A 25,892-nucleotide genomic window follows, 5' to 3' on the forward strand; every position below is an offset into this window, starting at 1 on the left:
TTATCCCTAGAAGGCTTCTAAGTGAACATGCAGTCCTGGGGAGGGTAAGAGGAGCCCAGAAACAGGCTGCCTCTTCTGACAACCATCAAAGTGACATCTGTCAGATTAGCCTACCGTCCAGATCAGGGGCCTGAAGGGATGGGGCACAGACAGGTAGGCAGACAACTGCCCCAAGGTGATCAGACTGAAGAGCGGGCCTTGGGGGAAAGCCTCCGGAAGATGCACCAGCAGCTGTGGGTGGACACGATGCCTGTAGGCCCCCGAGAGAGAGGGCACCGATTTAGGCTGTAGCGCTGCCAAAGGCAGAGGACTGACTTCAAGTTTTTCCTGGGGTCGCTCTGCTTCCACCACAGACGTTTCATCAGTGAACAACACATGTCTTTCCTCCGCAGATGAAATAGAATGGACCCCTTAGGAGGTCTATTTCTTTGCATTTTAAACTTTGCAACCCACTTTAAAAAACAAACAAGAGAGGGGGCAGGGATCCCATTTTCTCAGATTACAGTTGTCATTCCCCATCAGTCTTCATAATTTGGCAAATAGATTCTATTACTTTGTGTGCTGGAAAAGGTGTGGGGCATGTGATGCAACTTCCTGCAACTAATTAAGATACCATTTTAAACCAACCTACAATATACACTCATTAATCTCAGAAGGAGACAAAAACTCTCAACATTATGCACAGGGAGCCATTAAGCTTTCCTGTGTGCTTCTAATAACACCCCCGCTGTGGCCTTCCTGCAGGAATACTGCTGGGGGCACCCCGGACCCTGTTGGGGAGGATGGGACTCTGCCAAGCACCCAAGGAGTTCACAGAGGCTGGAATTTTCCCAAACACTCCATCCCTTTGCAAGCCCTGCCATGTATACCAAGTGTCTTTCAATATCCTCTGCCCCCTGGATGACTTCTCTGTGGAGTTCTTAGCAGCCAATCAAATGGTCTTTGGTAAAGTTTGTTAGCCACCTCCCGTTGCTGGGAAAACAATTCTTCTTATACAAAGTACTGTAGTGGTCTGCAAGTCTGTCTCCCCTACTGTAATTTTAGTTCCTTGTATTTACAGGGTCTCAGACTCTGACATGTAATGTTATTTACATTATATATATATATATACATATTTATAATGACTGAGGGCAGGAGGAGAAGGGGACGACAGAGGACGAGATGGTTGGATGGCATCACCAACTCGATGGACATGGGTTTGGGTGGACTCTGGGAGTTGGTGATGGACAGGGAGGCCTGGCGTGCTGCGGTTCGTGGGGTCACAAAGAGTCAGACACGACTGAGTGAACTGAACTGATATACATATTATATATATTATATACATATAGTGTGTCATATAATAGTTACATCATTAAAGAATACATCAAGATTATTATATATAATCCTGTCAAGTACAAACTGGCACTTGCCAAGGGCATTTGCCATCCGCTTCGGTGGAGACTGAACCCTGTACTGCTGCAGCTGTTGACCTTCAACACACCCTGAAGGGAGCTCAGGATGGAGACCGAGGCATTTTGTGCTTCAGGGAAACTGGTGGAACAGATCTTCAGATAGATATTTTCAGGAACTGATTTCATGATCCCAATCCTTGCATCTCCTCATATCTAGAAAAGCACTAAATCCTTAGCAGGAAACTTCTGTAAAGTAAGTGCTTGATTGCACCCTCACCGAAATCATATGTACTGACCTTTCCCCATTACATTTTTGGAGCAGCCTCTCAGAGCTATCTGAGGTGCTGTCTCCTGGGCTGCAGTCCTCATTTTACCCCCAAAGAAAACTTAACTCACAACTCTCATGTGGTGCATCTTTTTCTTAGTCGACAGTACCATCAATCTCTTGTTCACATTTCATAGTATCCTGAAAATATTTATTCACCCATTCCTTCATTCACTCACTCACCACACAGTTAATCAATACCTACATGAGGCTAGTAAATTTTAAATGCTAGAACAGACAATGGCTTTGTCCTCAGGGGTCTGAAATCAGAAACTCTAAAAAAAATAAGAATAAAAACAAAGGTTTGGTTGAAATGAAAATAGAAACAAATTACCAAATTAAAATCGCCACAACACAACAAAAACAATATATATTTTCTCCCACTCAAAATGCTAAGTACAGCTTATAATTTTTTTGAACAGGTCAAGGGATTTTGAGATCTATTTTGTCATTTGATTCTCATTTAAGTCTGGAAGAAACCAAGAGATATGGATTTCATTCTACAGATAAGGGGTGTGACATTCATCAAAGATGAAATGGAAATATCTCCACTTGTAGGTAATGGTAGATCTCACCATCTCACCATATCAAACTGCCTTCAAAGACTATTTTAGGTTTGGCAATCATTTGTCAAAACTTAATACCAAGTGTTGAATTTATTCCACAATTGCAAACAGGAGACAAATAATAGATACAGATAAAATAGGTATAAGTTCAATCATATTTCTTGTCCCTTTATGTAAACAAAATTGCTAACTGGTCTATAATTTATATTGCTCAGTTCTCTCCTAAAAAATACGGAGAGAAAAGGAATTTCATGGGACATATTTGGCACCTTACAAGCCAAAAAAACAAAAATAAAACTCAACTGAGTCAACAATAACTTGCTATAACAAAAATCTTATTATAAATAAAGAAGCATCAGGATTCGATGAGAAACATATTGACAGGATGTGAAGAATGGTCTTCTGGTCCTACTTGTCTGGTCCCATACCATTTGCTAGTTTTGTCTAACCTGGGAGGTGGTGGAAGGGGAGGTAGGTGGGAGAACAATGATATTTATCTATCTGAAATTCAATTTTCTCAGCTATAAACCTAGTTGATACTCCCCCTGATGATTTCCTAAGATTGTTGAGAGATCAGTAAAATGATACATATGGAAAGTATTTTAAAATATTTTATATTTTATGCAAATATAAGCTCTTTTAGTTATTAACCTTCATCAGATCTGATTTGCTTTCCCTCTCACATGCCTATGCCAATTCCAACTTGATTTAGTCTCCACAGCTTAATTACGCTCAGAAACATAAAATTTTAAATATTTAAATCTCACCTGATTTAATCTAATATTTAACCTGCATTTCCCCCCTTGAGTTTTAAACCCATTACTTCTTGAAGTGTCTTTGTTGACTAATGAGAAAAATTGGTCCCTCTCCTCTCTAGAACACCTCTTTATGCATCTGTAAACAGTTTCCATGCATCCCCTCTGTCTTCCTCCTTAAAATTGAACATGCTCAGGTCTCTCAGCCTTTTCTTAGAGGCCCCATTTTCAAATCCCTTCATCATTTTTTGTTGCTCTCTTTTGAAACCTCTGGCAAATGTATCTATGTTTTTAAAAGTGTGCTATCCCAAATGGAACATGGTACTCCTCTCAAGGGCTAAGGATTGCCAAGTGGAGCCCAATAATCACCTTATTTATTTTATCCGAGGCAATTCTGCTAATACAACACAGAGTAGCAATTGCTTCTTTTCCTTATTTTTCATAACAGTATCACACTTTTTACTTTTTCTAAGATGTTCAGTTCAGTTCAGTCTCTCAGTCGTGTCTGACTCTTTGCGACCCCATGAATCGCAGCACGCCAGTTAAATAGTGTAAATTAGAACTCCTGAGGGCAAGAATTATTAAAATTAACTTACTAATCTTTCCTTTAGTCACATTACCTAGGGCAGCATTTCATAAATATTAGGTACTTAATAAACATGGAGTGGGCCAATGAACAATACTTGTATCTACAAATGGTAATACTTAAACACTTTTTGATTTGATGAAAAATATGGTCCTTTCATTTCTGAAATATACTGAAGGGTAGAAAATATGCAGTTGACTCCTATGGGATTACTTAACACGATTAGATTAAAATGTGTTAAAAAAGATTTTACTGCATTTTATTTACATAAAGCATCTCTTCATTTACATGTAATTTTCTGGAAAGTCCACCAGAACACCAGAAACACAAACCATGAAACTAATGACCGATTAACTTAAAATCAATTACTGTATGTAATATGATAGAAGACCTTACAGAATTTAACTGTACTGTCAAACTTGCTTAATATTTGATTTCACAGGACCAACCAAATCTAGAGAAAATATCAAAGGATTTGGCAAGGTCAGTGACTAGCATGCAGGAAGCCTTCATCTTCTATCATATCTGCTACTGTTTTGACTGTCAAAAATACAAGCCAGGAAACCAATAAATAGCTCTATCAAGACTTTCTTTGGAGAGAACCAGTAAATGAGAGGAAAAAAAAAAAAATCTCACGCAGATGAGGAGTTTGGATTTAAAGGAATCTGTGGTAGTGATGATACCCTTTATCCTCTAAGTATTAGGAACATTTTATCTGATCAGACTGGTTAAGAATCTGTTACCACAATGTTGCACAGTGCCAGAATATGGAGCTCATCAGTAACAATGTAGCTAATCTTCCTTAGCTATTCAGATGGGAAATGACCTATAGTTTAAACACAGCCCTTTCAGGGGAGAAGAAAGAGCAAGGGATTCTTAAAGAACAAGAACCATTGCAGAATACATGATGTCTCTTGGACTGTAGATTTTTTTTAATGGTTGACAAACATATCTTTGGTATGGATTTTCATTGAAGATATACAGAGCCAAACTGATTCAAACACCTTTCATGAAACTTAAACACTCTCATTGGCAAAAACAAATACACACCTTTCGAAAATTTCCCAAGAAATTGTGATTGTTTAGTTATCAATTATGTTTTGAAAATTTACATTAGACTACAAATTTCAGGAAGGGCCTAAAAATTATAAAATACATTTAAAAAATAATTCAGTTAGGTAGCAGGACATAGAAATATAAAAATGATAAACTCCAACCAACAGTTTCAGTTTTTAGCCTAGCAACATTCTATGCTGATAACTGTTAATATGTGAAAATTTACTGGATTTTCAGGCAGTTTCTTCTCCTACCTATCTGGCTAATCTTTCTTGGTTACCCATCCCTGAATACCTTTCATCCCCCAAGGCTTATCCTTGACCCCAGGTTGTTTAACACATTTTCATGGCCCTAACTTCCATCTACATGTTGATGGTTTCTTTTTAAGAATCTCTGGTTGCATTTTCAAACTCAAGTTCTCTTGAAAAAAGAAAGTTATTATCCAGAGATAATGGTATGTTCTAATTATATATATTATGAAACAATTATCACCATGAAATTTATTAACACACCTATCACCAGACATAACTTTTTTTCTTTTGTGTGTGTGAGAATACTTAGGATTTGTTAGCAAATTTCCAGTATACAATGGGGGATCGAGATGGGGAATACGTGTAAATCTATGGCTGATTCATATCAATGTATGACAAAACCCACTGAAATGTTGTGAAGTAATTAGCCTCCAGCTAATAAAAAAAAATAAAAGAAAATAAAATAAGCAGCCAAAAAAAGAAAAAAAACAGATAAATTCAAGTCTAGGAACAAAGCCCAGCCTAGGGAAAATCCTTGGACATGAAGAGAGTGGGAAAGCCTTCAGGATTTCTCCTCTTCTCTCTCTGCTGCTTTCTGTTCATATGCTTTAATTCTCTCTCTCTTTTTTTCCCATCCCTGCAGCAGTACATCTCTCTCTGCTTCTCAATTAATTTATATGTTTCAATTAATTTTCATGTTTTATTCAAAAGATAAGAAAGGCTGACTGGTTATCTCTGAATTTCAATTTCAAATTCCTGTGAGACCTGGATCAGTCCTGCTTGGGTCAAACATTCTTTCTTGTCCTAACTAAAATTAACAGATCGGTATAGTAAGGGTCCGTGATTCAAAGAATGTGACCACAGACATTTTAAGGTCAATCTGCTCCCTCCCCCCACCCTTTTATTTTTACTTTAGCTGATATTAGCATCCATTTTTTTATATTGGAGAATAGTTGATTAACAAGGTTGTGTTAATAATAGTTTCACAAGTACAACAATGTGTTTTAGTTTCTCATGTATCTATTCTCTTTCAGATTATTTTCCCATTTAGGATGTTACATAATATTGAGCAGATATCTCTATGCTACACAGTAGGTCCTTGCTAGTTATATATCCTAAATATAGCAGTGTATACATGTCAATCCCAGCTTCCCAATTTATCCTTCCTCCCAACCCTTCATCCCTGGTAACAGTAAATTCCTTCTCTAAGTCTATGAGTCTGTTTCTGCTTTGTAAGTAAGTTCATTTGTATCATTTTTCTTTTTCTGGCTTCCACACATAAGTGATAAATGTTTCTCTGTCTGACTTCACTTAGTATGACGATCTCCAGTTCATTTAAGTTGCTGCAAATGGCATTGTTTCATTCTTTTTAATGGCTGAGTAATATTCCATTATACACACAAACGCGCGCACACACACACACCCCACATCTACTTTATTCATTCATCTGTTGATAGACATTTCAGTTTGTATTCCTGTCTTGGTAAACTGCGCTGGCTAATTTCTAATCCACTATTTGAGGATTTTTAAATTATTGCTACTGATTGGTTTTGGCTATTGCACACTATTAGGCTGATAAAAAAAAAAAAACAGTATTGATAATGGTTAAGAATAGTCAAATGGCTTTGTTTTCCCATAAGGCCTGCGAGAGCAAGAAACAAGTTTACTGAATTCTAGCTACATCCTCATAGTCCAGCATTGTGTCTCAGATATAACAGACATTCACAACAGCAGCAAGAACAAAGCAAATGGATAAATTAACCACTTTGGAAAACAACAACCAGCCACTGCTAGTGCCCTTGCCTGGCATGTGGTGTTTAGAAAGCTTCTATTTCATACATGTGGTTTAGGTGAGAATTCCTAAGTATATTGTCTTACACGGGCACACAAAATGGAGATAGTGTTCCATATTGGACACAAAGGAAAAAAAAAAAGAAAATTGAAAACAGGATACTTGCTTAAAGTTTTTAATGAGGCATTAACAGTTCTGTAAATTAAAGTTCTAATTTGCAGTTTTACGAAGTAAACAAGGAGAGAACAGCATCAGATGTGGGCTATTGCTTGCTGCCTCCACTCAACACATTCTAAGTGACTGTCAAATTGATTTTGCAATCCTCAATTATATTTCTCTAATTTTTTTGACTACTGAATTTATCAGTATGCAGAAAAAAATCAGTTTTAAGTAAACTATTTTTCTCAGTTAAACTTAATAACAGAGCATATTAACACCAATTATGTGAGCTATAAAAATTATAGAAGTGCCACAGCATCACAGCAAGAATTGGTCAACTGCGTATTCAAATGTGTGTTCTACATTTTTACTGATAAATTATTTTTTATGAAAAAATACTTGAAAACAGACAAACTACAGCATTTTATCTATAGAAGTTGTTGTCCTAATATGAATAAATTCAAAAGAAATTCTATCCTACAGAGTAAAACAAGTCATTTTGTTGAAAGTATAGATTCTTGTTGCCAACATAGTTAAGTAAATCTCATTTTTACTGTGCTTTATAAACATAGTAGATATCATTTTTTTCAGATAAATTTGGAATGCCACACTTAAATCTAAAGTATATACTCTGTGTAAGTCTATATCTGAAGGAAATGGCAACCCACACATCAATATTCGTGCCTGGAGAACTCCATGGACAGAGGAGTCTGGCGGGCTATGGTCCATGGAGTTGCAAAGAGTCAGAAAAATTTGAGCTTCTGAGCGCACACACACACATATCTAAAGGAGTTCAGGACCAGTGCATTAAATAATAGAAAAATTGATTGATTTTTCTCTAAACAGAGTTAAAGCCATTTTCCTACCACAATGTAAATCACTGGTTGCAAGAATCACCTGGAGAACTTTTTCTTTTATCCATTTTCGAGGTATAATTTATATGCAATAAACAATATCTATTTAAAGGGTATGGTTCCATAAGTTATGAGAAAATCAAAACCACAATGAGAAATCACCTCGCACCTGTCAGAACATCCATAATTAAAAGGAACACAAACAACAAACACTGGTGAGGATACGGAGGAAAGGGAACCCTCCTATCCTGTTTGTAGGAATGTGAAGTGGTACAGTCACCATGGCAAGCAGTACAGAGGTTTTGCCAAAAAAAAAAAAAAAAACCCTAAAAATAGAACTACCATATAACCCAGCAATTTCACTCCTGGATACACATCCAAAAGGAAAAAAAAAAAAAACATCATTCAAAAAGATATGTGCACCCCAAAGTTTACAATGGCATTATTTACAATTGCCAAGATATGGAAGCAACCTAAATGCTCATCAACAGGTGAATGAATAAAGATTATGTACACACACACCCACACCTGAATACTACTCAAGGATTAAGAAATAATGAAATTTTGCTATCTGCAACAACACAGATGACTGACTTAGAGGGCATTATGCTAAATGAAATAAGAAAAGTAAATACTGCATGATATCACTTATATGTGGAATCTAAAAAATTTAACAAACTAGTGAATATAATAAAAAAAAAAGTAGCAGCCTCATGGACATAGACAGGAAACTAGTGTTTACTAGTGGGGAAAGGCAATATAGGAAAAAAAGTTATAAGAAATATATACTTGTGAAACCCTTACTACAAGTACTATGGAACATCTCCATCATTCCCTCTTCCTCATCTCCAGGCCACCACTGATCTCCTCTATAGATTAGTTTGCATTTTAAAAATTTTTATATAAATGGAGTTATAATTAAGTACTCTCCTGCTTTCTTTACCAACATATAAATTGAGATTCCTTCCCATTGTTGAGCAGTATCCCACAGTATGGATATACCACAGTTTGTTTATCCATTCACCTATGGATGGATGTTTGTATTGTTTCCAGTTTTTGACTACACTAAAATAGGGGCTATGAATATTTATGTGCACAGACTAATTCCCGACTCTCAGAAGGCTCCATTTTGCTATCTATTTGCTGTCTTTCATCACATTGACTCATTTTTCTGATTCTTGAAATTTATATAAATGGATTATCAGGCTCTTGTGTTTCTAGCTTCTTTCGCTCTGTAATGTGTGAAGTCGCTCAGTCATGTCCAACTCTCTGCGACCCCATGGACTGTAACCCACCAGGCTCCTCTGTCCATGGGATTCTCCAGGCAAGAATACTGGAGTGGGTTGCCATTTCCTTCTCCAAGGGATCTTTCCAACCCAGGGATCAAACCCGGGTGTCCCGCATTGCGGGCAGACGCTTTATCCTCTGAGCCACCAGGGAAGCCCAATAGGTTATTTACTCATGTTATTGTATGATGCAATATTTGGTTCATTTTTATTGCTATACATAGTTCATTGAATTAATATATTATAATTTATTTTCCATTATTTTGTTGAAGGAAATGTGAGTTGTTAATAGTTTTTGATTATCAAGAATATAGTTTCTAAGAACAACCTTGCACATGATTTTGGTACACATATATATGCATTTATTTTGGATATCTATGTGACAGTACACTGTTGGTCTACTTTTGTCTATGCTTATGCTAATACTATACTCCCTTACCTACTGTAGCTTTATAAATTGTCCTGATATATCATGGTGTAAATCCTCCAACTTTGTCTTTCTTCAGTATAACCTTAGCTACTCTAAGTCCTTTTCTTTTCCATATACATTTTAGAGTCAGGTTGCCAATTTCCCCCAAATCCTGGGATTTTGCCTGGAACTACATGGATTCTACAGATAAAATGAGAAAGATTTTCTATTTAATTGCATTAAGTCTTCATATCCATGAACATGAGTATCTCATCATTCATTTAGGTTTTCTTCCATTTTTCAAGGAAACACTTTGTCGTTTTCATTGCAGAAGTCTTGCATCATTTTTCTTACCAGGTTTGTTTCTAAATCTTTTATACATTTTGGTGATACTATAAGTGACACTAATTTTTTTCTTTTTCTGATTACCTTTTGTTATTCAACAGAAATATTTGATTTAGGAATAGTGATCTTTATACAAAATCCTTGCTAAATGTACTTATTAAACTGGATAGCTTATATACTATCTTGATTCTTCTATATGCAGTCATTATATCTGCAAATAAAGATAGTTTACTTCTTCTTTAACATTCTTAATATCTTTTTTTTTGCTACATTGGTCTGGCTAGTACTTCCAATGTAATATTGAATAAATGTGGTGATAGTGGACTTCCTTGTCCTTGTCCTTCCTTGACATCTAGAGGAAAGTATTCAATATTTTATGCTAGTAGTATTTTATAAAAATATATATTTTTATAAAAAAATAAAGAATATTTCATTCTCAGTTTGCTGAGAACTTTATCAAAAGTATTTATTTAATCCGTAGAGATAATTTAAAAGGTTTCATCTTTATTAGGTTAATGTGGTAAATCATATAGATATTTTGGTCTTATTTTCTTCCTTACATTTTTGTCTTTTCCTATTTCATTAATTTTTGCTTTTATTTTTACTACTTCCTTCTTTCAAATTTCGGGGCTTCCATTTGCTCTTTCTGGTTTCTCACTGAGTTAGCAGCTTAGATACTTGATTTCTAACTCTTCCCTTTATTTACTAAAACATGCATTCAAACATTCATAGCTTAAGATTAGTCTACCACTATTTACTCCAACAGGGATAGAGTTGAAATTCTTTCTACAGAGATTCGAATTTAGGTATTATTTTAATTCTAGAACTCCTATTCTAATATATTCCAACTCTGTTTAAATTCTGCATCTTTTCATTTATTTACAATACTAATCATAGCTATTTTATATGTATATAATTTTCATATACAAACTTTTGTGCATGTGCATATATATATCAAATATGTCTATATTACTTGAGGATCGTATTTTTTCATTTATTAGGTCCTATATTTTTGGTATTCCTGGTAATTTTGTATTGAATAGCAAACATTGTGTATTTTAGAAATGCAGACTCTTGTTGATGTTATCGTCTTGCAGCAAATATTTAAACTATTCTGGCAGAAAGACAACTTTTACTCTACCGGCAGTTCAGATGAGTTGAGGGTTTACTTCCTGCTTTTGGATGACTGCTCTATTTCTCGTTTGTTCCCACTGCTAGAATTTCAGTTGAACATCTGACATACTTACTAAGGGCCTTCTTCCTTGGTAGGCCCTGAACTATAATTTTTTTTTCTTTCAAGTCAAGCTTCCTCCACCTCCACGCCCAAGACTATGCAATACAGGAATTAGGATAAAACAAATAGAAGAAAGATGCAAAAGATAAATAAAAAGCTCACTGAAATGATTTTTCTTATTTCTGTTAGCTTGATCCCACAAGTCCTGGCAGTCCTAGTTAAACAGTACTGTCTTGATACAACCATATTATTAAAAACTTTTCTCCAGCTTTTTACTTTTTCTCAGCAGGAGGATTTTTTGACATGCATCACAGCTGGAGTCAGGAATCCCTTGCAATTATTTAATTACATGTTTGATGCCTGATTTCACTGCAACCTTCCAAGCTCCCTAAGGTTAGGGGCTGTGTCTGCTTTACCCAATACTCTTTCTAAAACACCAATCATAGCACCGGGCATACATGCGTGCTAGGTCACTTCTATCCTGTCCGACTCTTTACAATCCCATGGACTGTAGCTCTCCAGGCTCCTCTGTCCATGGGACTTTTCAGGCAAGAATACTCGAGTGGGTTGCCATTTCCTTCTCCAGGGGATCTTCACAACCCAGGGATTGAACCCAGGTCTCCTGCATTGCTGGCAGTTTCTTCACCATCTGAGCCACTGGAAAAATGGTAAAGATTCACAATACATCCAACAATGATCAAGCTCCTCCATTTAAGTGTGGAGGTAGAAAGCAGAGTCAAAAGTTTGAAAATAAACTTGCACAAAACAGAAGGGGAAGTCTAGTAAGAAATATTTAGTTTATTTATATGCTTAAAAGGATATAACAATAACATTATTATTTAGGGACACACAGTTGAAGATTAGAAATAGCCCTTCTTTTGAAAATTATTGATAATCTTGAAGGAAGCATTTATAAGAAAGCAGTGGGGAAAAAAAAAAAAACACAAGTGACAGATTAAGGAGTGATTTGTTAAAGTGAAAGTCTCTCGGTCGTGTCCGATTCTTGCAACCCCATGGACTATACAATCTGTGGAATTCTTCAGTTCAGAATACTGGAGTGGGCCAGGGATGGAACTCAGGTCTCCCGCATTGCAGGCGTATTCTTTACCAGTTGAGTAACCAGAGAAGTCCAAGGAGTGATTGGCAGGTGAGAAAACTGACACATTGAAAGTGTCTTCTTTTTTAAGGAGCATGATAATGAGGAAAATACGAGAAATAGACTTCAATTTATAAGTACATGTTAAAATGTAAAGTAATCCCTCACAATTCAGTTAAGAGATGAAACATCTAAGTCTGTAGACAGGGAAGGCAACTTAAAAATAGAACTTCATAGACTGAATAACATGAAGTGAAAAATCAGAGAGATCTGGAGTAGAGGGAGGTTATAAAAAGAATATCATCAAGATTTATGTGGTTTAAGCACATAAAATACATGCATGAGTGTAACAGCACATAGTTCAAAATTCTGAATTCCAAACACCAGCCATTAAATGCATACATAATAATGACTATTATGATATTGTGTGCTAATCCTTTATGGTGATTTCTGCATTGAAATCTCAGAATAGCCCATTTTAGAGATGAAGCAACTGCGCTGGAGAGGAGAGGAATGACTGAGCAGAGTTAAACACCAGGGTGTAGAGACGCCACATTTTAAATCTGGGGAATCTGACTCCAGAACCTGCACTCTACCACGGCCACTGCTGCCCTCCTTGTGAGCAGGAATGTCGATGCTAACACCACCATCGCCCTCGAAATAGAATTCAATCAATTTGATGCTGTTAATCCATCCACAGCATTGATCACTGTTGTTTATAAGGCACTTTCAAGATTAAAAGTGCTTTTTAATTATACTCTATATGTTTACTATGACTGCCATCCTAAACCTATTTCAATAAGCCCTAATGATATGTATAGGGAAGAGTGTCAAAATATTCATTAACCCCAAAATTTAATAAACCTAAGGAGATCCTGTGTCTAAGACATATGTACCATCCCATTTCCAATAATACCATGTGACAGATAGGGTGGGTGAGAAAGTGACTCTAGCTGTAGTAACAGAGAAGTGACTTCACCAGGAATTAAGGATCATTAATAAGAATCTCTTTTTGCCTCCAGTGCTGCATAGTTTAAAAAATACTTTCTTAAACATCTTGGGCCAATAGAGACTAGACAAATTGAGTTATCACTTTAAGCTGTCAGTATTTCCAAAAAGGTAGCTCTCAACATTATGTGATGTGTTCTAATGTACTGCAAATCTCATCATTATATAATTCTTAAAGCTAAGTAATCTTTCTTATAGATTTTTCATTTTCTATCCAACTCATTTAGCTAATTATTGACTCAACATTATTGGACATCTGGTTTGGGTCCTATGACGCGCAAGGCACAAATGTTATAACTGAAGAAAACAGTCATAATTTCAGTCTATTTGGGATATAGATAAGTGAACAAGAAATTGTAAAGGTGTATGACAAATGTTAAAATGAAGACTCTTGGTTTCTGTGATCATACATTGGAGAAGTCCCTTATCTAGATTTGGCATGGGATTAGGGGGAATTTTGGGGAAGCAATTTAAGGAACAGTTCAGTTGACATTTTAATGATCAATAGGACTTAATCATACCAAACATCCTCTTCCAAAAACACAAGAGATGACTCTAAACATGGATGTCACCAGATGGTGAATACCAAAATCAGACTGACTATATTCTTTGCAGCCAAAGATGGAGAAGCTCTATACAGTCAGGAAAAACAAGACCAGGAGCTGACTGTGGCTCTGATCGTGAAATCCTTATTGCAAAATTGAGACTTAAATTGAAGAAAGTAAGGGAAACCACTAGATAACTCAGGTATGACCTAAATATCCCTTACGATTATACAGAGGAAGTGACAAATACATGCAAGGGATTAAATCTGATAGAGTGCCTGAAGAACTATGGACGGGGGTTCATAACACTGTACAGGAAGAGGTGATCAAAACCAGCCCCAAGAGAAGGAAATGCAAAGAGTAAAAAGGTTGTCTGAGGAGGGCTTACAACTAGCTGAGATAAGAAAAGGACAAAAAACTAGCTGCTAAAGGCAAAGGAGAAAAGGAAAGATGCATCCATCTGATGCAGAGTTCCGAAGAATTGCAAGGATAGATAAGAAAGCCTTCCTAAGTGAGCAATGCAAGGAAATGGAGGAAAACAATAGAATGGGAAAGAATAGAGATCTCTTCAAGAAAATTGGAGATACCAAAGGAACATTTCATGCAAAAATGGGCACAATAAAAGACAGAAATGGTATGGACCTAACAGAAGCAGAAGGTATTAAGAAGAGGTGGCAGGAATATAGAGAAGATTTATTTTAAAAAATGATCTTAATAATCTGGATAACCAAGAAGGTATGATCGATCACTCACCTAGAATCAGACATCCTGGAAAACAAAGTCAAGTGGGCCTTGGGAAGCACCACTACAAACAAAGCTAATGGAGGTTATGGAATTCCAGCTGAGCTAATTCAATTCCTAAAAGATGATGCTGTGAAAGTGCTGCACTCAATATGCCAGCAAATTTGGAAAACTCAGCAGAGGCCACAGGACTGGAAATGGTCGGTTTTCAGCGCAATTCCAAAGAAAGGCAATGCCAAAGAATGCTTAAACTACCGCACAACTGCACTCATCTCACATGCTAGCAAAATAATACTCAAAATTCTCCAAGCTAGGCTTCAACAGTATGAGAACCAAGAGCTTCCAGATGTTCAAGCTGGGATTTAGGAAAGGCAAAAGAATCAGAGATCAAATTGCCAACACCCATTGGATCATAGAAAAAGCAAGAGAATTCCAGAAAAACATCTACTTCATTAACTATGCTAAAGCCTTTGACTTGAGGATCACAACGAAGTGTGTGGATCACAACGAAGTGTGTGGATCACAACAAACTCTGGAAAATTCTTCAAGAGATGGAAATACCAGACAACCTTACCTGTTTCCTGAGAAACCTGTATGCAGGTCAAGAAGCAAAAGTTAGAACCAGATATGGAACAACAGACTAGATCAAAATTGGGAAAGGAGTATGTCAAGGCTGTATACTGTCACCTGCTTATTTAACTTTTACACAGAGCACATCATGTGAAATGCAGGGCTGGATGAAGCACAAGCTGGAATCAAGATTGCTGGCAGAAATATAAATAACTTCAGATATGCAAGATGATGCTGCCCTTTTGGCAGAAAGTGAAGAGGAACTAAAGAGCCTCTGGATGAAGCTGAAAGAGGAGAGTGAAAAAGCTGGCTTAAAACTCATCATTTAGAAAACTAGATCATGGCATCTGGTCCCATTACTTCATGGCAAATAGATGGGGAGACAATGGAAACAATGACAGACTTTATTTTCTTGGGCTCCAAAATCACTGTGGACAGTGACTGCAGCCATGAAATTAAAAGAAGCTGGATCCTTGGAAGAAAAGCTATGACCAACCTAGATAGCATATTAAAAAGCAGAGACATGACTTTGCCAACAAAGGCTGTATAGCCAAAGCTTGGTTTTTCTAGTAGTCGTGTATGGATGTGAGAGTTGGATCATAAAGAAAATTGTACACCAAATAATTGGTGTTTACAAACTGTGGTGTTGGAGAAGGCTCTTGAGAGTCCCTTGGACTGAAAGGAGATCAAAACAGTCAATCCTAAGGGAAATCAATGCTGAGTATTCATTGGAAGGACTGATGCTGAAGTTGAAGTTCCAGTGCTTTGGCCACCAGATGCCAAGAGCTGACTCACTGGAAAAGACACTGATGCTGGGAAAGATTGAAGGCAGGAGGAGAAGGGGATCACAGAGGATGAGATGGTTGGATGGCATCACCAACTCAAAGGACATGAGTTTGAGCAAACTCAGGGAGATTGTGAAAGAGAGGGAAGGCAGGCATGCTGCAGTCCATGGAGTTGCAAGAGTTGAGCACGACTGTGTGACTGAACAACAACAAAGGTATTAATCAGGTAATAAGAAAAAGAAGTGCTTGCTACTAAAGGAAGGCATTTCAGGCAAAGGTATCAATATCTTCAAAGACCTAGGCCTCCAAGAGAGTGTGGTATATTCAAGTAGCTGGGACTGAAACATAGACACAGACCTGGAGAGTCACCTAGGAAGTATACAAAGAGGTGAAGCTGATTGGTAAGAAAGTAAGCAGAAGAAAGTTTATGGGGCATCTTATTAAGAAACTTATAAAAGGTTTTAAGCAAGAGGATGATAAGAAAGGTAATTAATTTGAATAAATAGTCTGTAAAGGAGTCAAAGTTTTGACTTAGAAACCCACAACATAGACCTGGATGAGGAAGTAGCAATAGGACTAGTGGATATTTCCAAGAAATATATCAGAGTTATAATGGCTGGTGGAGGACCAATTAACAGACCATGAGGAAGGGAGTGAGAAGCACTGTTTAGAGACATTTCCCAGGTGACTGTCTCAGATACCCAGTTATATTCACTTTGGTAAACACAGTGGTAAACCTAGAAGAAGGAACAGGCTGGGGGAGGGTTGGGTATGAAGAGGCTGAGAAGTCAAGAAAGAGGCATCTACATTTGTTCTCCATTTTCTGCCTCGTTTCATAGGAGGAGCATTAAATTATTCATTTTTTTAAGCTTCCCACAAGTCCTTATCTTTCATTTATCAAATTCTCCTATGACCCAGTTTATGTGTGAGGATGACATGGCCACCACTGCCAGGATGACTCATCACCTAAATGACTAAACAGGTATATCTTCTCCCTTTTTCCTCCTCCTGCCTTTCTTGTGAGGTTGCACTTAAAGTCAAAGAGACCCCAAAGACAGACTGTGCCTCAGTCCAGAGAATGTACATAACTGAGTTTCCTTTCCTGAATCTCCAAACAAATACCTGAGGGATATGTTTGTGAGCTTTCTTCAAAGTGTCCTTCGTAATATCACTTGATATTTCAGTACCGCAATGGAACTCTTCATGCATGATCTCGTAAACATTTCTTCAGACCACTAAAATTCAGATTTTGAAAGATCCAGAATTTTGACAATGATATTACTGGAATTCTTTCTATCTGATTGGAAATGAGGATAATCTTTTTTCCCCAAAAATATTTTAACCGACAATTATGTATATGTATTTTTTTTCAAAAATTTTAAATTGCAGTATAGTGGATTTACAGAGTTACTTTTTCTGCTGTAGAGCAAAGTGATTCAGATAAACATATAGACACATTCTTTGTTATATTCTTTTCCATTATGTTTTATCACAGAATATTGAATATAGTCCCCTATACTATATAATAGGATGTTGTGTTTATCCATCCTTTATATAATAGTTTGCATTTGCTTCTACCCCCCACCCCCACTCCTTGGCAACCACAAATCTGTTCTCTATGTCTGAGTCTGTTTCTGCTTTGTAGATAAATTTTCATTTGTGTCATATTTTAGATTTCACATAGAAGTGATCTCATATAGTATTTATCTTTCTCTTTCTGACTTATGAAGTTAATCATTATTTTGTGGATGTTACATTTATCCTAACTTATATAAAATAATTTTAACTACAGATCTTTAAATATGTTTAATTTATCCTGAGAAAACACATACAAAATTATTCATTTTATTAAATCAAATAGCAATCACGTTCATAGACACTAGTTTTGCTATCACTACTGACCATTATGATTCTTTTTCCACTGTAAGTTCCTTTCCACCCATTTAAATTGGATGAAAAGAGAACTAAAATTACTCTCTTATTGATGCTGAATGTTATTAAGAGACAGAAAGAAATATTTTTCTTTCACAATGAAGCCTTAAAGAAGATTCCAAAATGGCCAACATATTATAACAAAAAGACACTGGACAATTTAAGTACTATAGGTAAATTTGAGATTACTAGGCAACCTGGGAATGGGGTGGGAAGTGTGTGTTTGAGAATATGGAATGAGTGCGTGTGAAAACATGTACAGTAGTATATCAGGCAAAATACACCTTTATTTCGTAATACAAGAGATGGGGAAACCAGATGCTTTAAGCTGGTTAAAAGAGCATTAGCAGCTAACAAAAATAGTTTATTGCAAGGAAAAGATTATTCTGTTGTATTGACATGGTCAGTGTTGGGCTGGATTTCTGGCCACCGAAGACTCTTTTGAGCAGAAAAGATGCTATTTCAATATATTTTAAGTTATCAAGCATTACTGCCTACTTTCTTGTGTTGGTTTTTCACTCTCCCTTCTTTTATCTGAGCTCCTTTCCACTTATCTTTAGGATTCCTAGCATTAGGGCAGAAGACAGAAAAATGCTTCATTAATTATGAAATTATGTATTAATCTTTTTTGGAGCCAAGGAGAGGCAAACTTTAGACCAGGAATAGGCAAACTACCAGCCTGCTGCCCATTTTTGTAAAGAAAATCTTTTTGGAACATGGCTACCCTTCTTTGTTCACATACTGTCAATGGCTGCTTTCATGCGACCGTGACAGAACTGAGAGGCTGTGACAGAGATCTCGTGGCCCATACAGTCAAAACCACTGTCTGGACCTTTAGAGGAGAATTTCATAACCCTCTGCTCTACACTGATTTGAGAGAAGTTTACAGAAAAGGAAGGGTTCTTCATGCAAAGGCAAGTTTGCAATGTCATTCATTTTGACCATCTCAGCAAAATCAAACCCCCCAAAAGGTATAAAAATTTTGATGAGAGGAAAAAGTCCTGGTGAAATGATTGTTTCATGTAATCTGAGATAAAATTCTGAAGTGAAACAATTTACTTGCAGACCAACCTACTGTTAACTTTCCAAACACAAAGCAACATTACAGAAATGTGCTTCAAAATTAGTCACCTTGAATAGGCAAGATTAAAACAAATGTAGTCCTCTGAAACTGGCCTTTCTGATGGATACAGAAAAAACAGTCTTCTCCCATACCGCAATATTATCTGAAAGCATTTCTAAGAGCTTACTGTACCTCTCTACCAAAGGTAATAAAAATGAAACAATCTTAATAGTCACTTCTATCTCTAGTTATCATGGGTTAGTTTGACTTCTTTTATTCCAAGAATATGCATGTCATCCTTTTCCCTCTCAGTCAATAAAGATGAGCTCAACAGACAGTCACGTCTCTTCTGATTCACATCAGAAACACCAGGAACTCTCATTATTGCTTGAGCTCCATTTCTTCACTTTGCTCCCAAGTTCTGCATTCTTACTCTTGCCTTTATTTTTCTATATCATTAATGCCTGCTCTTTAAACTGGTAGGCCATATAGTTGATGCATATATTTGCTTTTCATAAAATGATTTGGTTGAAATCTAACATCAAAGCTTAAATAAATTTGTGGTTTAAATATGCTTTGAAAAGACTTGGCATTTTATTTAGTGTTTTCTTTATTTTCTTTCAGAACTTTCTGGCAAAACTATTTGTTCTTAGACAGAGGAAAACAAATAGTGGGACACCAAGGGTATTGAAGGTCAGAATTAATATGCTTTTACTAATTAGCGTATCTGAAGAAGTTTGCCCTACTTACACCTTCACTATAACTGCTTAGAATCAGCTTTCCTTTAATGTGGTGTTTTAGTGTCTCAGTTCACTAAAAATAATACAAGAATAATAAAGCATAAATATCATATAGGAAAAATATAAAATATATGCTTTTAAAAGATATTGATTTGGGGTTGCATTTCTCTCTTTATGAGTCAGTAATTAATTATATTTCTGGATCCTAAAGCATTTAGTTCAGCCATTTTAGAGAAGGCAAATACTAAGAGACTAAGCTGTAAGACAATCATTTGGTGTCCTTGAACAGCATTATTATGAAGAAAGTGTACAGAGTTCTCATCTGCAAGATATTCAACATCAGTAATCACATTTTTCATGAAGACAAATAAAAGGGAATTACATCCAGGTGCACATGTGTGCTCATCTCCCCAGTGGGCTGCTACAAAGATCTCCCCAAAGGCAGTTCCTGAATTCTGGGCAGGGTCACCAGTAAAGGCAGTTTAAAAGGCTGGTGTGATTGGCATCTGGATACTACAATAGTCAAACCTTCCCCCAAATGATCATGGACCTGTTTTCGCTAATAAGAAAAAAAAGTGACAAGGAGAGAGAGGGTCACCTTTGGAATGCCAATCTGAGCAGTATTATAGTTTGCTATTTTTACCAGGTTCCGTTTGGATTACTAGTGAAATTCTTATTGTAAGTGGATTTACTCTGCAATCCTGAAAATAAGCAAAACAATTTTTTTTTTCTCCAGAATTCTTCTGTTACTGTTTTGGAAAGACAAAGTACTGTTAACCCATGCAACCCGGGGAATAATTCATTATGAGTGTGCACACTATTTTCTAGTTCTAAAATCATGATCATGAAATTATGTTGAACTTAGGTCTTCTTTAAACCCTCTGATATAACCCAAGATTTGAGTATCCATTTTATATTGAGCAATTTTCCCCATATCACTTAAGTTATTCCTAGAATTTGCCCCATAAATTCTTCGGATTAGTAGAGAAAAAGAACAAATTTATGTTAATCCTAAATTGTGAATGTGGTGGTTTGAACATTTTTTGTCATTGCTCTTCTTGGGATTGGAATGAAAACTGACCTCTTCCAGTTCTGAGGCCATTGCTGAGTTTTCCAAATTTGCTGGCATATTGAGTGCATCACTTTAAAAGCATCATCTTTTAGGATTTGAAATAGCTCAGCTAGAATTCTATCACCTCCACTAGCTTTATTCGTGTCCTAAGGCCCACTTGACTTCACACTCAACTGGACTGAATCATAGAAAAAGCAAGGGAATTCCAGAAAAACATCTGCTTCATTGCACGAAAACCTTTAACTGTATGGATCACAAAAAACTGTGGGAAATACCTAAAGAGAGGGGAATACCAGGCCACCTTACTTGTCTCCTGAGAAACCTGTATGCAGGTCAAAAAGCAACAGTTAGAACCAGACATGGAACAACGAACTGGTTCAAATTTGGGAAAGGAGTATGTCAAGGCTGTATACTGTCACCCTGCTTATTTAACTTACATGCAGAGTCCATCATGAGAAATGCTGGACTGGATGAAACACAAGCTGGACTCAAGATTACCAGGAGAAATATCAATAACTTCAGATATGCAGATGACATCATGGTGATGGCAGAGAGCAAAGAGGAACTAAACAGCCTTTTGATGAAGATGAAAGAGGAGAGTGTGAAAAAGCTGGCTTAAAACTCAACATACAAAACACTAAGATCATGGCACCTGGTCCCATCACTTCACGGCAAATGGATGGGGAAACAATAGAAACAATGACAGACTTTATTTTCTTGGGCTCCAAAATCACTGCAGATGGTGACTGCAGCCATGAAATCAAAAGAAGCTTGCTCCTTGGAAGAAAAGATATGACAAACCCAGACAGCATATTACAAAGCAGAGAGATCATTTTGCCAACAAATGTCCATCTAGTCAAAGATATAGTTTTTCCGGTAGTCATGTACGGATGTGAGAGTTGGACCATAAAGAAGACTGAGTGCCAAAGAATTGATGTATTCCAACTGTGGTGCAGGACAAGACTCTTGAGAGTCCCTTGGACTGCAAGGAGATCCAACCAGTCCATCCTAAAGGAGATCAGTCCTGCGTGTTCATTGGGAGGATTAATGCTGAAGCTGATGCTCCAATATTTCAGCCACCTGATGCAAAGAGCCAACTCAGTGGAAAAGCCTCTGATGCTGAGAAAGATTGAGGGCAGGAGGAGAAAGGGACGACAGAGGAAGAGATAACTGGATAGCATCTTTGACTCAGTGGACATGAGTTTGAGCAAACTCTGGGAGACAGTGAAGGACAGGGAAGCCTAGAATGCCACAGTCCATGGGGTCGCAAAGAATAGGACATGATTGAGAGACCGAATAACGACAACAAATTGTGAATATATTATATGAAAGAATGATAACAAAACAATTAAATCTAAGTGTTTTTAATCTCACAGATGCCTCAGCAATAACTTCTATTTTGAATTTTTGAGCCTACTTAAATATCCTATGCTTATCAATTTGGAATTTTAGAAGTTAATGGAACTGACCATTCAGTGCAAGCCTCAGGTTAACAGATGAACATGACTAGACCCACATGAAAGTAGTTTATCCCATGTCTCAACACTAGGTAGATTCATTTAACTGTTTTCAGTAACACATTAAATATCACATTTTAATATAGAAATTGCATATTACTCATGCCCCAGATATGACATTTAGGCAAACATATGTGCAGCAGCAGATGAATTAACAGAATAATGATTTTACAAATTGCAGAAGATTTTATAAAATCTGTCTCATAGTAGGTATTATAAATATTTGTTAAATGAGTAATAGTTGATAGCTAATATTGAATGACTATAAACTTATCTATGTGGCAGACACTGTGCAAAGTTTATTGGATGAGCTATCCCCTTTAATACTAATCTATTTGCTTGATATCAATATTGTAAGTAGTAGTATGTCAATTTTAATAAAAGGAAAAAGAGGCACACAGATGATTAAGTGGTTTGTCTAATTACATTTAACTAATAAATAATAGGGCTTAGATCTGCAACATTTCTGTTAGTCTGCTTCCAAATCCCTTATTCTTAATTGCAAAGAAAAGGGGGGGGGGGGTGTTATTTATACTATGATGCAAATGACTGATAATATACCCTTCCTAAAAATTAGACCTTTGAAAGAATATTTGTATTAGAAAGGAAAAAGACTAAGGACAGATTGTCAAAAAGATTCACCTGGTTCATTTTTCAACCCCAAAGTAGACTTTGACAGAGTTCATTTATATTACTAAGCTTAATGATTTCTATATTGAGCAACAAAAACATATACTCAAGTATTTGAATTGATATTTGAATTGTTTTCATTCTATCATTTGAGGTAAAAATATTTAAAGCAAATATATGGAAGAGGAGGGAATTATATGAGAGATTTATTTCTTGAACTATAGTAATAAGATAATTTATACTGAGACTTTCCACATATTTCTATGGCTATGAAACATGTTGTGAATATATTTACAAATCCTGTTATTGATGGGTGAAATCTCACATTTTTCTTATATAAAATATATATAAAAATACACATCATTGTATATTTGTGTTTGAGTTATTTGATATCTCCATTCATATTTCAGGAATCATTTTTAGTTAGAGTTTGAGATTTCGAACTGAATCAAAATAAAAGATATCCGACTTCTTCTTATAATTATTCACTTTTTAAATATAATTCATCTTAGAGATGTCCAGGATTTGCTCATTAAATTTGCCTCAGAATATAGAAATTGCATGAAATTTGTAGGAACATGAGTTGAAAGCACTGTTTGAGGCAGAGCACTTCAGCACATTTAAAATAATTTTGTTCAGTGTTAGAAAAATCTAGTTTTAGGAACCCTCTAGAATTAGTTGATACAGAAAAATATAATCTCACTCCCAGAAATCTTTGGGGATACAAGTAAATAAATAATTCCAATACTATTATACTTTTTTGTTACTTGAAAGGGCTTCCCAGTTGGTGCTGGTGGTAAAGAATCTGCCTGCCAATGCAGGAGACACAGGTTCTATCTCTGGGTCAGGAAAACCCCCTGGAGTAGGAAATGGCAACCTCCTCCAGTATTCATGTTTGGAGAATTCCATGGACAGAAGAGCCTGGTGAGCTACAGTCCATGGGGTCACAAAGAGTCAGGCATGACTGAATCAACATAGCATGCACATTACTTGAAAAGCCAAAAACCAAAAGACAAATCCAAAAAATTTAGTAGTGTTGGGTAAGACCTACTACTTGGGTGATCATTACTTCGCTTTCCACCCTCACTTATTACTTTTAGATACTTCTTGTTCTGTACCTTCTAAAGAACTATCCAAGGTTGCTCACTCCCCCTCTGGAAAAGTACCAGCTTTTGAACCTGAAGACTCCAAATTCACATTTCAATTCAGCAGCTGTGGCAATTTGGGGGACCCAGTTACTGGAGCTGCATTTCCTCATAATCCAGGAGAGGGAAAATATCTACCTTCCAGGGTTGAAGAGGGAATGAATGACAGAATGTACAAGGAAAACAAATGTGCAAAGCTAACTATACACTTACCTTTCTACATAAGAAGATACAAGTTAAAGCACTGAAACAAGTATACTATCAAGGGTGAAACAGATCACCAGCCCAGGTTGGATGCATGAGACAAGTGCTCAGGGCTGGTGCACTGGGAAGACCCAGAGGGATGGGATGGAGAGGGAGGAGGGAGGGGGGATTGGGATGGGGAACACATGTAAATCCATGGCTGATTCATGTCAATGTATGGCAAAAACCACTACAATATTGTAAAGTAATTAGCCTCCAACTAATAAAAATAAATGGAAAAAAAAAAAAAAAGGAAAGCTATTAAGTTGCTCTTGTACACTTATCTTGCTTGGCTCGTTGATTGGGTAAATTTAGTTAAACCATGACCCAACTCAATAAAAGTATCCAACAAAACCTGCCAGGTAAGCCAAAGGGTCAAACCAATAAATAACTTGATGGAGACCTGGTTACTTTCAAAGTTAAGACAGCCTTCAAAGCAAGCCACACGGCTCATACAAAGGAGCAAGCGAGGCCCCAAAACGTGCCTAAATGCAGGAGAACTACTTATTCTCCAGGAATCACCAAAGCTCCCGGGAGTCGTTCAAGCCAAAATTGTGATCTCCCTGCCTTGTCCTTCAGACGATGTGGACTCCAAACACATTTTCTGTGCAGCTGGAGTCTTTGTTACAGACAGAAGGATCCTGCTTCGTGAGGCCGGTGTTTATGGCCTAACTTTTTTAAAGAGGAATTTGGAAAACTTCCCAGACACTGCATCTGCCCCTAGCCCGTGCACCTCGGAGTCTGAGGCCGGCGAGGGAGGCAGCGCAGACGACTAAATTTATTAACGGTGGATGGGCCACTCTGTCTTTTCACAGCAACAGCAGTAGGTGATCCCATCGAAAATCTGTCTGCTGGCTAGCTAGCAAATCCAAGCTGACATGCCTGCCGCAGCGCTACCCAGATGAATGGCAAGAAGGCTGATTCCTCAAAGAAACACATCACAAGCCAAAGGCTGGACCAGGAAGGCAGTTCCAGCTCCATCCAAGAGAAAGTATTTTACTTTCTACCCACAGGTTCTTTTCTAGATACCTATGTTTTCTTTTCTTTTTTTTTTTTTTTTTTTAGTTTTCTCACTAAGCTTTATTTTTTTTATAAATTTATTCATTTTAATTGGAGGCTAATTACTTTACAGTATTGTAGTGGTTTTGCCATATATTGACATGAATCAGCCACGGGTGTTTTTCTTTCCTTTCTTCAACTTTTAGGAATAGTAAGCAGAAGTTGAGTGGTAAACTATGTACTATGAGGGGAGCGCAGTGATTGAATTTCTAATACTCAGGGAGGAGCTGGATGTACTAGGCCAGTGGTTACTCTTAATATATTAATCTTTATATATCACAGCTAGAGCATAATCATGATTCATTGCAAACACACATCAGCAGCCAGCCTCACATAAAAGCAAACTACTTACTACTTTAAGTAAAAATAAAATGATACACAAGCTACGTTTCAGAGCTCAAGTTCCATTTCATTGTCCTCAACATATGCAATATTTGAAAGTCCAGCTATTGCTCCAAAATTATGTTCTCAGGAGTTAAATTAATATCATTCTGAGTTTATAGAATCATATATATTATACACTTTATAAATTCTTTAAAAAGTGGTAAACTATGTACTATGAATAGTTACTATTTTCTATACCTACAGTCAAATAGTGCTTCTAAAAACTGTAATTCATAGAGCAAAAGACTTCCAGACTATAATACGTGTCAAATCAGGAACTGAGCGAGACACACGAGGTTAGCTCACACAGTGAGGGTTGGATCTTGTGTTAGATGAATTGGGAGATTGGGACT

General features: G+C 36.7%; 1 protein-coding gene across 1 annotated transcript in view; it reads right to left on the reverse strand.

Moving 5' to 3' along the window:
• Positions 1 to 25,892, reverse strand: part of USH2A (usherin) — an 892,942-nt gene that overhangs the window by 610,254 nt on the left and 256,796 nt on the right. The gene's annotated exons all lie outside the window — the stretch shown is intronic.

The sequence above is a fragment of the Dama dama genome, chromosome 14 (assembly GCF_033118175.1).
Source record: "Dama dama isolate Ldn47 chromosome 14, ASM3311817v1, whole genome shotgun sequence".
NCBI classification, from domain to species: Eukaryota; Metazoa; Chordata; class Mammalia; order Artiodactyla; family Cervidae; genus Dama; species Dama dama.